A 6,043-nucleotide genomic window follows, 5' to 3' on the forward strand; every position below is an offset into this window, starting at 1 on the left:
ACGGGGCTGTCTCCTACGTGGGAAAATGGCTAAATTGCGCAATCACTACCCAGAAGACATTGCGTATGTGCTTTGTTTCCCTCGCGCCTTTCGAACGACAGAAGAATCTATTCTTGGTCGATCAGAAGACTGTTTGTGCTGCCAGTTTTTAGAGTGGAAACTTCTGGTTCACTTAAGGTATCATGGTAGGTGAATTTTTACGAAAAATGCGAAAAATATTTTTTTTTGCTGTTCAAATTGAGAAGACTGAGATAAATATTTTGCAAAAAGAATGGTAAGAAAAGCTTTGTTACTTTTTTGCGATAAAGAGAAAAACTATTTTTGAATCTCATTAACCCCTTACGGCGCGTTGACACTTCTAAATAAAATTCACCGCCAGTTGTCACATGTAAAGCGAACTACGGTGTGATATTTCATTTGTGCCGCACTCGAACTGCTCTCGATCTGGTTCTTGCATCACAAGAATCAGGACGAAAACCCAAGAAAACGTCTTGCCCATTTTCGTCTTTGAAGAGGCCGGAGAGGCGAAAATCTGGTGGAACCCACAGGTTCAGCATCGAACAAGATCCGTTGGCTCTGAGCGACCCACAGTCAAAAAGAATGGTTGAAGGAACTCGAGGACACTAGTCCCACCAATGAAGCTGAAGGACAAACTACAACAAGTGCTAGTCGCACGGAATTGCTGGAGAATTAGAACGGACGCGATTCCGAAACTTCCACAGCAAGAGAGTCAAGCGCACATGTAGACGTCGAGATTTCCTCTTTTGGCTTACGTGTAGACATGTAATCATCAATCCAGGAAAACAGGTCACCTGATATACCAATGGCTTTTTGCTTTTCTAGTAGGATGGTATGATTCACAATGTCAAAAGCTTTCCGAAAGTCAATGAAAAGCACGCCCACTTTCAGGCCCGTGTCCAGTGCATTTTCTATGTTTCTGTTACTTAACGGCCACCCTCCGAGGGGAAAACATGGCTTTGGATGAGACACTTCTCCAAATAACGCGCGAATGAAAAACCGCACAGAGCTGTCACCCCATCAAAAATAAAAATCGTAACCATTCAATAAATTTACTCGAGAATCTGGGATATGATAGAAGATTGATGTATAAACAACCTCGTCAAGATTGAGGTCTACGTGGTTTTTCATTCGCGCGTTATTTGTAGAGGTTCTTACACCCAAATTTGTAGAGCTTTGTATGGAGACGTCATGTTCGTACCCTCCGGCCGTAAAGTAACAGAAACATCTGTCATTGAGTTTTGCTATTTAAATGAAAAGTTATTACTCTAGAGCTCCGACACAATGATATTTATACTTCTTCTAGAGCAAGAACGGTCCAACTGCAGTTAGCAAAAACTTACGCGATGAATCATCTTTTGACCTTTGCAAGAGCCTTCTCGGGCCGCATAAACGCAGCTGGAAATTCGAAAGCACCCTCTGTTATAAAATGAAGAACACTGTCGAGCTTAAACGTTGTAAAACGCCAAGTTATTAGAAAGTCTTACATTTGATGAAACTAAATTTTCAGTAGGATTAGTAATTTTCAATTTTGAAAATAATGACGTCACATGAAAACCGGCAATAAGCAGATGTACAACCCGGGTGAAAATAGTCCGTGACGTGAAAAAAATTGAAAGTTGTCAGGAAACGTAGGTGAAAAAGGCGTTTTATTATGACCTCACTAGTGCCTTTTTAACGCATAATGAGCTCAAATTAACAAACAATTGATTATTCTATTTTTTCGACGTTTAAGCAACATTTATAACATTGCTCACACATACCAAAATATAGAGCAGGGATATACATTTTCAACAATTTGTGGAACCATTTGTCACTGCGGATGAGTAATAACAAATTTTCCCCCTAATAGACGACAGGACCTCAGATCATACCATCGTTATCCAGGAAATGTGTGATTTGACATGAGATGACCTGACGTGGACAACGTTAAAGTCACGCGTCACGCCACTTGCACTTTCGTAACAGAGATGGACACTGCTTTCTTTTGATGTACACCCTTTTCTTTCTTTGAGAGATCGTTGGCTCATGGTTAGCATCTACATTTGTGGAAAAGTAATCCTTATCATGTCATTTTTGGTTTGTGCCATCCTCAATGACGGGGATGCTCGTCAGGGGCTTCCCCGCGCCTTTTTCCCTGATAAGCCGTCCTTCGAGAAATGCAAGTATCTCGGCGGGGTGTGGTTTTGCGACCACCTCACCTCTCTCCTCCTCCATTTTTTGGCTAAACTACAGAATACAGGGCCACTTTTAATCATCCACCAGACGAGCCGGCTTGTTTGGCTCGTTTGCTCCTTTGCCATTCACTGCCGAGTAAAACGAGCCAAACGAGCCAAACGAGCCACTAAATATATATACCTAGGACGTAACGAATATATAGATTATTCCGCGTTCTTTTATGCACTGTCGAGCCAAACCAGCCACTAAATATATAGACTAGACCTAGGACTTGACGCGAAAATAGATTATTCCTCGTTCTTTTAGCTTCTTTTATCCACTACTGAGCCAAACTTATGCACCTTCAAAAGTGGCCCTGTATTGTGTAGCTAATTTCATTTTTTTTTTTTTTTTTGTTAGTTTTATTTGCTATTTTTAATATTTGTATTTTTTATTAGTTCTCTCAAACTTTATCTCGAATTCCAACTCGAACTCGAACTCGAATCTAAACTCGATGGTTCGGGATTCCCATAATTCACGCGCGGATGCGAACCAGTTTAAGTGAAGCAGCGTTTCTGGGTATTTCTTTTAATTTCACTGCGACAGTAACTTTTTGTTGTCATTTTTCCATACATTTGTCTGTAAAACCGACTCGCAGTTCGCGGGAAAATTTAGTGACATTTGTATGAAAAATCAAAAGTGAATTCCTCGCCTCACAGTGTATCTATGTTCTTCAAATTTGACCAAAAACATCAGATCATAAAATAATCAGAAAGTCAATCACTCTCAACTTAATGGGCATTGAACTTTAAACTTTTCCCATTCGCTTATTGCAATCTTTGCTGTGTTTGCCCCCCGAGCAAGATGGCGTCACAAACCGTGAAAAGATCTATTGGCAATGCAAGCGGGTGAGCGCTAGTTTCCAACGCTACATTACTAAACACTCTTTTGAAGACCAGATGGTGCCAATAATAAGCCAAATCTCTCATTCTGATGACAATAGTTTACGGCGTAAGTATTTATATCGAGTACCATTTGTCTGTGAAACAATAATCTTCTGTTGTTAAATTATTGGGTTTTCTTTTTGTTTGTTTTTTTTTCAGTTAACAACATTTCCGTGATGAAAAATGCGCACAGGATGTTAAAAATAAAAAAAGGTTCACATTTGGTGTCCAAGCACTGTTGCCTGAACACCAGCACAATATAGGGTTGTGTTCAGACACTGGGTACTTGAAGTACTCAAGTACCCGCTTAGTGCCCGAGGACAGGGTCGAGATTTTGTAAACAACGGACACTGTGCCCTAATTCTGGTGCGAGAACTTGGAAAAAAGGTGTGTTCACATTACTATCCAGTGACAATCGTACTCGGACACCAAGTGCGAACATAGTCTTAAAGGTCGGCAAACACGAGAGGACCAGTTCCTGCGACTAGTCCCTGCAACAAGTCGCGGGGACAAGTCCCATCGTGTGAACTGGCCATTTTTGCTCCAAAATCTAGCAGAAGGGACCAAAGGTTGGTCCCTGCGACTAGTCCCACGAATTCAAACCACTTTGAATTTTTGGGACAAGTCTCTACGACTTGCTCCTCGAAACGTTTCGTGTGAACTGTTCGTGGAACAAGTCCCAGCGACCAGTCCTCTTCGTGTAAACTCTTCAGGGGACTAGTTGCAGGGACCAGTCGCAGGGACAAGTCCCCCCGTGTGTGCCGACCTTAAGGGTTTCATTCTTTGAATCATTGTGCACGTCTGACGTGTGTTATGGAATACAGAAAGAGGAAAGGAGTACATTATGTTTTATAAAATAACTGAGCTACTACGCGCGCTCTCATTGGTCGATAGGTGTGTTTAGAAGAGAGTATGTAAACACGGTTGTGATGTTTTAGATTCACGCGTATTTTTGAGGATTGTTTTATAACAGTAATACAGCACTTTTTCCGTGTCTACATAGCCTCATCTAAACACTCGGGGTTCTGAGAGGATTCTCGAAAGTTATGCTACCTCTCGGGTTTGCATAACTGTCTCGAATTCTCCCAACCCTCCTCCTGTTTAGATGAGGCTATGTAAATACGGAAAAAGTGCTCTATTGCTTAAATATAAATCGCTAGTGTCAAAAGGATTTTTAAACTCATATATTTATGTTGTAGGACTAATGTTTCTGTGAATAAAGCGGACACTCGCACACAGCTTTCTGGAAGTCACCTTGTCTATATAGTCGAGTGAATCCTTTCTTAATGTTTAGACAATTGATTTATTTCATTGCTGGAGGCGACAATTAGCTTTGTACAGTTGGATCGCACACTGTGGGACGTTTTTAAGATACCATCATCTTCCGTTAATGGAATATAAAACGAATTTATTTTGCGTTGTGATCTGTCTGGTTGTTTAGCAGCAGTGGGTGTTGTGGCTGAAGACAATTATCCGAGAAAAGAAACTGCTTTTTATATCCTCTCGGTAATTTCCCTTTAATTGTTCACGAAGCAGATGTAAACAATGCTTGATGTACTTGAAACACAAAGCTGAGTATTCTGCAAACACCATTAAAGCTAAAAGAGGGGGTCAACTATGGTGTTATACAGCTATGGTTGTATCTCGCCAGAGATGAAATAGCCGCTCCACTCACAGCAAAAACACCTGACCCTTTCCCTTGCACTGTGGATATCTTCGACCTTCCTACAGTGAATGTTTTGCTTTCTGATAAAACTGTTAAGGTGACCGCGTGGAAGTATCGCGCCCTTCGGGGAACTAGCTCATTGAGCGAGGTACTCCGTGTCGACGACAGCCAACAATTTAACAATAAGATTTTATTTAAGTAATCATACTTTTAACTCTTGCATTTTCTTTCTTCTATTGTTTTATCTTTTCTCTGGAAAGTCGTCTCTACTGGTTTCACGTTCAATTTCTCTTCTTCAAAATCCTCTCTCTACGATTACTACCGTAAATCCTCTGTTAAGTTCGGGAGGAGCTTATCTAGTTTAAGTACTTTTGAGAGGGGGGCTTATGAGATAGGGGAGCTTATTTTGTTTCTAGCGAAACGCATTACTGGTATCAAAAAAGAGGAAGAAACAGACTAGGGTTACGCTTACCTGGTTCTTGTTTTGGACCAGGGCAATGACTGTCTAATATGGAGTTTTGAGTGATATTATACGTATACAAGTTATTTTTAACATTTCTGTTTACTTGTGGGAACCTTGAAATTTACGAAGTACAAAAAATACAAAAAAAAAATACAAAAAAAATACATCATAAATACAGGCTATCATTTATGAACTTGATTGTGTGGAATAAGGGTAGAGGGGAGGGGGGGGGGTTAAAAGAGAGCGGGGGCTTAATAATTTTCTTCCTCGGAAAAAGGGGGACTTATTATAAAGTGAGAGGCTTATTAGAGAAGGAGAGGCTTATATTAATCGAGGATTTACGATAGTTATATGTGTTTTCGAATACTTAATTGCTTACACATACACCAATTATCTTAACCTAACAAGTACTTGCTAAAAAGATTGTTATCATAATTGTTTCTCACGCAATTTCTGTTGCTAACCAAAGTTTTACTGTAAGGCTAAACCTATACTTAAAAACATACAATACAGCTTTCACTAGAATGTAATAACGCTAGGTGTTACTAGAAACTATTTACCGGTGAGAAATCTAAGTTTAATCGAAAAAAAACACATAGTTAAATCCTGGACAAATTCTTAGCTGTTCTACGAAACTGTCAACAAGAGGCAGCGCCCAAGTGAAGATAAAAATCCTGAACTAAAAGTGGGTTGATAGATCTAAAGGATATATCGAACTTTGTTTCCTTCAGTTATTTAGGTAATGGATTTCATGGGATTGGGAAAATGATCTATAAGCATATTCGTAGTATAAAT

This window comes from Orbicella faveolata, unplaced genomic scaffold (assembly GCF_042242905.1).
Source record: "Orbicella faveolata isolate gen_17 unplaced genomic scaffold, um_ofav_v1 contig_12, whole genome shotgun sequence".
NCBI lineage: Eukaryota > Metazoa > Cnidaria > Anthozoa > Scleractinia > Merulinidae > Orbicella > Orbicella faveolata.